General features: G+C 37.8%; 1 long non-coding RNA gene across 5 annotated transcripts; it reads left to right on the top strand.

Annotated features, from left to right (window-relative positions):
• Positions 1-556: 556 nt before the first annotated feature.
• Positions 557-4,807, top strand: LOC133712997 (uncharacterized). 5 transcript variants are annotated; one of them, XR_009847696.1, is made up of 7 exons: positions 557-996; positions 1,103-1,629; positions 1,712-2,014; positions 2,484-3,372; positions 3,470-3,579; positions 4,083-4,106; positions 4,536-4,807. It is a non-coding gene; the product is annotated as an uncharacterized LOC133712997 (long non-coding RNA). The 5 variants fall into 5 exon arrangements; XR_009847698.1 differs by having other exon boundaries at positions 558-996; positions 2,484-2,841; XR_009847697.1 differs by having other exon boundaries at positions 559-996; positions 2,484-2,694.
• The last annotated feature ends 1,838 nt before the right edge of the window (positions 4,808-6,645 follow it).

Here is a 6,645-nt window from a genome sequence, read left to right as displayed (position 1 = left end):
AGACAACACTTTTTGCACAACGAAAAAAAAAAAGTGTTGTGTGATGAAGAAAAGTGAATCAGACAACATGTTTAGTAAACTTACGTTGTATAAGGTGGTTAAAATTCTGAAGTTTTTGTTTAGAAGGCCATTGCACAACGGTTATAAGAATAGTTCGTTGTGTGAATGAAAAAAAAAATAGCGGCAGATTTCCCTCCTAGATCGACCCCAAATTTGGCTCCAAATTGGTACTTCATTGTACAACAGAATAGTTATATCTGTTGTATGAGTGTAGTTTGCAAATTGTCACACAACAGTTTTTGTTTTTGTGTTGTATGATCAACAAAAATATATTAGAGGTTTTGATGCGTCTCCATACGCCACTCATTCCTTCGCTCCCAAACTGAACTTTACTTACACATAGCGGGAACTTTCCCTCCTTGTTGCCACAACTCAAATTTAATGTGTGCGGAATCAGACAACACATAGCAAAGTTATGTTGTCTGATACATGAATACAAAATGAAAATAGCCAACAACCGGTGCGTTTGACAACTTAATTGGCTAGGGCTAGTGACTTTTGTCTCCCACTTTGTTTATTTCCAACACCCAGACAGATCACCATCAAAGCACTATTTCTTCATCACTCGTCTTCTCTCCCCGAAAGACAAGTACCTTCATCTTCATCCACAACCAACCTCCGTGTCCGACTCAAACGAAAATCGGGGTTCCAATCGAAGCGCCCAGTGGATTTCACTATCTCTCCACTGAAACCTGCATCCCTGATCTCTAATCATCAACCCCTCAGCTCTTGACCCCAAAATTTCGTCAACCATCAAAACCCTAACTCGCTCTCTCCAACTTATTACCCATGCAGGGTCCCCATCGCTCTGAGCGCAAGGTCAGTGAAGCAGCAAAAACAAAATCGAAGCTCTAGAGGCGGAGAAGGACTCCCTCATCAACAGCGAAGCTCTAGAGGCTGAAAGCCATCTACAGCGAAGCCCTACTTCCCTAATCGGTACGCTCTCACTGCTTTGGTCTCTTTCGCATTTGGGTTTAGGGATTTAGGGAATCGGGGTCCGATTGGTTTTTGTTATTTGATTTGTTTCAATGCATTTTTGCAGCAGTGAAAGAGGATTCCAAATCTACAGAAGCTAAATTTGTGGCCTCCATTCTCTCGAAGAAGCAAAAGCAGAAGCAGAAAACCACCAAGCTCGGAAGCTCCAGAACCCACATCAACAACCTCCCCAAGCTCCTCTCCTACGTCACCCTAACCTCACCGCCTTAGTACTTCAACACTTTGTCAAAATAGCCGTTTCCTTAACTCGCTTTCTTCGAGCAGCTCTCTCAGCATCATCAAAGCACCATGGGTCTCTCATCAAAACACCATCTTCCCACCATCTTTCACCATCTTCTAACCATCTTTTAAAAGTCTGGATTAGGGTTCTTGGAGGTGGTAAATTGGGGGTTTTTCGTTCTGTTGAAATTAGGGTATTCAATTTGGGGGTTTGATGGGTAAATTGAAGGAGGAGGCACCCAAGAATATTGAGTATGAAATCGGAGGGATCCAGAACGATAGCTCCGTTATGGCCTTAACAGCGTCAAGAGCAACCTTGTTGGCTCTCACCCAATCGAATCTGCTCACCAATCGGTACTTGTTTCCTCTTCTCTTTCTCTATGTGTTTCGGTTTGTTTAAATAGAAGGCATGCTGTTAATCGATTAATTTTTCCAGGGTTTTAAGCTTGTTCCTGGGTTTCAGACGAAGATGCAAGATGCAGGCCAACACTTACGGACCTACGTTTCCGATGAGGATGGATTGCCAACACTTACGATGGCTTCTGCTTGTGGCCCACTGAGTACACCAACTATTGGATGAGCTCCAGCCGGTGGAGGAACGGCGGTGGTGACATGGTGGGTGAGCTCGCTGAGGCTGCTAGGGACGCAAGTATTGGATTGAGGCTTTACCTTTTGTCATGGGATTGACATTGGAGTATAATGAATTCTATATGGCCCAAATGACAGAGTTCCTCACACGGTATTCTTTGGTTCAATTTTGTAGCTTTTATGAATTGGGTTTTAGTCATAAGTTCCTAATCATATTCTTCTTTTTTTCTCTGTTTGCGTGTGTGGATTTTTGTTTGGTTTTATTGAACCTGATTAGTTTTCTCAAGTTCTTATTAATCTTGAATCGGTGAGTATTTTCTGCTATCGGTTTGAAGTCTCTCCAATTTAATTCCTTTGGTGGTTGAGTCTATTTTATTATAAGCAACTTATAGCTCCTTATATCACCACTTGATTAATGTTTAAAATCTTTTCTCTTGAGAATCAATCTTTTGGATGTCAAAAGTGTGTAGTGCTTTATTTAGTTATCTGCACCGCACCTTGGTATTCCATTAAATGGGCTTTGTTTTTGAATTCCTTGTTCTGTGTTAGTTGGGCATAGTACGTATATATAGTTGGGAGGTTTAATAATGAATATGTTTTCTGAATGGTTCATTATCCAGGAAAATTACTAGTTGGCAAAAGATTGTGTTATATATAGTATGAGCACACCAGAAGAAGAACACAGTGCCGCATGTGTGGGTGGTATTTTACGAGGTAGGAGATAGAACATTGTTCTCCATCTCGGAGGGATGGGATTAGCAGGAAGAAAGAGACAGAATTGCGCGATTTATGTTGCTCGTATCTTAAAGAGCTTGGCATGAGGCTTGAATTGTAAGTTGAGATCATACTTGTATTGATAGCGTCTCAGATTAGTTATGGAAACTTTATCGTTTCTCTGACTGTATGTTGGATTTGTGTAAGTTGGATTTATCAATTGTGAAATATATGTGGCTGAGAGTTTCACCAATTGATAAAGATGTAAGTAGCAGCATATCCCCTTTGATTCTCTTTTGTAGTTATGTATTTGTTTCCTGTTATAAATCCTCTCTCTCTCTCTCTCACAGATTCATTTGTTAATTCTATCGAAACATTTCATTACTTGTTTTCATGTTTTGTGTCTTTTTTCTTTCCACACAGCTTTTTTATTTAAATATGGTGTTACTAAGTTAATTGTTTTACTACTTAAGATAGAATTGAGTTGGGTGCTCTCAGTTTGTTTTACTACTTAAGTAGCTAGTTCTCCTAATTAGTATGTACCAATGCATTCATCGAGCCCATTATGGGTCTTCCTTTGTTTGTTATTTCAATTTTAACAAGAAGTCCATGCAAGCAGAAAGAACTGCCTTAGTGTATTTGTGGCTGCCTTAATATTATTCTATTACATGTTAATTTTTATATGGGATTCACCATTGAGAGCTTTAACCTCAAAAGGTCGAATATCAATGTGGGAGAATTGGTTGGTCAAATATCAGCTGTTTTGGGAATATGTTGGTTTCTAGTTGATATATGGTATTAAAATTTCCTTTTTGCCTTTTGGAATTATAATACTGTGTTGCTTATAGTATGACTAATTACTTTCTGTATTTTTTTGGGCATCATTGAATAGGTTCCTAAGGGGCATGTTGGATTCAGGGAGACAACACTTAGTCCTCCTTTGATTCACTGTCATATGGACATGTGCCTTACAGTCTTACTCAAGGCAGAGTGTTTTTCAGGGTAATGCTATTTCTCCTTTCTAAAATGTATAAAAGTTCATGAATTATTAGATATTCAGTATTTTTTTTTTTTGGTTTGAATTCTATCCCTGGCTATAATAAGGGTGTAGTTTATGTGATGAAATATATGCTTTCTTTAATATCTTTATTTGATATAATCTTACCCCAGGGTTGATAGGATTGTGTGAGATATTTATGCCCTTAACCTATTCTATTTTTGGATGTTGTCTCTGAGCAATGTCTTCAATATTGTTACGGCTACTTCATTGCTAGTTTTACTAATGTTATATATTCATGATGTAGGATATTAACCGTATACTGAATTGACAATAGCTATGTAATGTGACTAAGATATTGGTTGATGTTGCTAAATAATCATCTGTTTTTTCATGATCAATATGCTGGAAGACTTGTACTTGGTTTTCTAATGTGTTATTAAAGATGGTCACAGCTTTGAAAACTAATTTATTGTTAATATCACATGGGACTATTTGTTGCTGGCAGTTTTTGGGGATCCTCTTCAACAAGGTCAGATTCATATTTTTTAAAGTCAGGAGTTTCAGTGATAGCTCTATATGATTTTTAAGAAAAGCATTTGCTTGTATGTACATTTATATTACTAGTGGTGACTTTGGCTAATTGTTTTTAAAGAACTCATGCATTTCACTTTTGTTTCGTACATAAATGATCACTATATCGATTCGAAGTTTGTAAGTAACATTGGTTGGTATATATTAGCATGTATCAGTCAAATCATATTAAGAGTGTAGCAAATGACTAATATACAGCTCCGAGATGTATATGACTTCTATTCGGACAACTTGTCTTGCAACTTTCAATATTTAAATCATAAGCATAACAATTGGATATATGCACTTTTGGATGGCATGCAGAAGGTTGTGTTCTGATGGATAGAAAGGAATTTCAACTTTCTGAAGCTTATTTGTTTGTATATAGGTTCTGGACTGGCTTTTTTGGCTGAGGTGTCTTTGGTTGGACATTTGGACAGAAATTGCAAACCACTCGCTTCAACTTTAAAGGTTTGACACGCTGCACAGACCAAGTTCCTGGAATAGTGGGAAGACAAGAGTTTGTATCAATGTGTTGGTTATTGAAACCAAGTTCCTGCACAAACTCTATATGTGGCATGTTTTACGTAGTTGTATCAGCTTTTGGGAAATGCTTTTAACATTAAGAGATATATGAAATAGGTTTGATTACTCATTTGAGCATTTGCAATGTGTTTTCTTTCCAATTGATCAACGATCTAGACGTACCATTATTTAGGTAATAATGGAGCATTAATTTTGCCTAATTCTGATCACACAATGATCAGGTAACAAAAATAGGACAAAAACTCATTGTAATCAATCATATCACACATCGGTTTTTAACAAATCAGTGTCTTCTAATTTATACTCAGACAACAGAATTAATTGAACTCTGTTGTCCTAAAAGTTAATCACACAACAGAACCAATTGAACTCTGTTGTCCTAAAGTTCATCACACAACAGATATAGTCCAAGAACTGAAATTTGAAGATCAATCAGACAACAGAAGAAATAAAAAAATGTTGTCTGATACACTTAACATACAACAGCTTAAAACTGGCACTGTTGTCTGAAGACAGCGCCTCAACTGCTGCGCTTGGCATCTGCCGAGCTATCACACAACAGTTATAACACATACCTGTTGTCTGGCTGTTTATCACACAACTGTGTTCCACCGTTGTCTGATTTTTCATCAGACAACGGCTCGCTCTACAACGGTGGGTCTCCAAATCCCACAACGGTTTTCTGCCGTTGTCTAATAACATTTTTGGTGTAGTGCAGGTACCTGCAAGGTGCTTCTTTGAAGGGAGGGATTTACTTCCATTAAATTCACGTGCGTAATTATCTGGTAATCCAAAACCTACACGTGGCATTGTTGGTATAAGTTTTTTGTCATATTGGCATTCCCATACAAAATGATATGTTGTTAAGGGAAAATATCTTGGTTCAATGCTTATTCATTTAGAAAAGATATTCCCTTGGTTATTAACGTGGTGTATTGTAATCCTAAGTTTTCTAGGACTTGATATTTTATTTGGTCAATATTCAATCACCAAGATCCTTTCCTATTAGGAGTCTATTAGGGTTGTTTCTGTTGGGTTTTGAGTGGTGGCCGCTGGTTGAATATATATTGCAGGAATATACTCGGCAAAAGACCACTCTGAGAGACGCAAGAATTTTTGGTTTGAGTCTTGCATGGTTGTTTGAGTTTGTGTCTTCACATAGAGTCAAAACACTTGGTCCTTGTATAAGTGTTTGTGATCATAATCTCATATGCATAATACTCTCTCGAGATCAGTAGGGTGACTGTGAAGAAAGAAGAACAAGATTTGAAGATCGTTCAAGTGAAGGAGTTCTAGAAGGAAGACAAACTTTGTATTAGATTTTGTGTGAATCTTATAGCCGAGCTAGTGCTATACAAAGTTTGTAAAAGAACATATCCTTTTCAATATGATGATCTTTATTTTGGGTTCTCAAGAGTAAGAGCCCCGCAGTGTTTTTAATCTCATACTTGAGGTTTTCACTGCGTAACCAAAATCTGGTGTTGTTTGTTATTTTGGTTTCTGCTGCCCAGTAAGGATTGATCAGTGCACTGCAATCCCAGTTTTCCAGAAAATCATATTCTGTCCTTGTATTTTCACTTGGCATCAGAGCAGGTTCTAAAGCTTTTTTAGTTGATCCGTGGTCAAGGATGGAACGTGAATATAACAGAGCCTCTAGTTCTATAAATTGCCCGCCTTTGTTTGATGGTGAAGACTATTCACAATGGAAGATTATGATGGGGGCTTTTCTCTACTCTCAAGATGAAAACATGTGGAATATAGTTGAGAATGGATGGGAACACCCAACCAAGGCAGAAGAATCAAAGAAAGTAGAAGGGTCCTCTGCAAGGGTTCTCAAACCTAGGAAGGAATGGACAGAAGAGGAAGTTCGTGATAGAACTTGTGACTTTAAGGCAAGGAATTCACTATTCACAGCTTTGTCCAAGAAGGAGAGGATGAGAATTAGCCACTGT

This window comes from Rosa rugosa, chromosome 5 (genome assembly GCF_958449725.1).
Source record: "Rosa rugosa chromosome 5, drRosRugo1.1, whole genome shotgun sequence".
Classification (NCBI taxonomy): Eukaryota; Viridiplantae; Streptophyta; class Magnoliopsida; order Rosales; family Rosaceae; genus Rosa; species Rosa rugosa.
The sequence above is the reverse complement of the archived record's forward strand: the minus strand, read 5'-3'. Positions and strand labels throughout refer to the sequence as shown.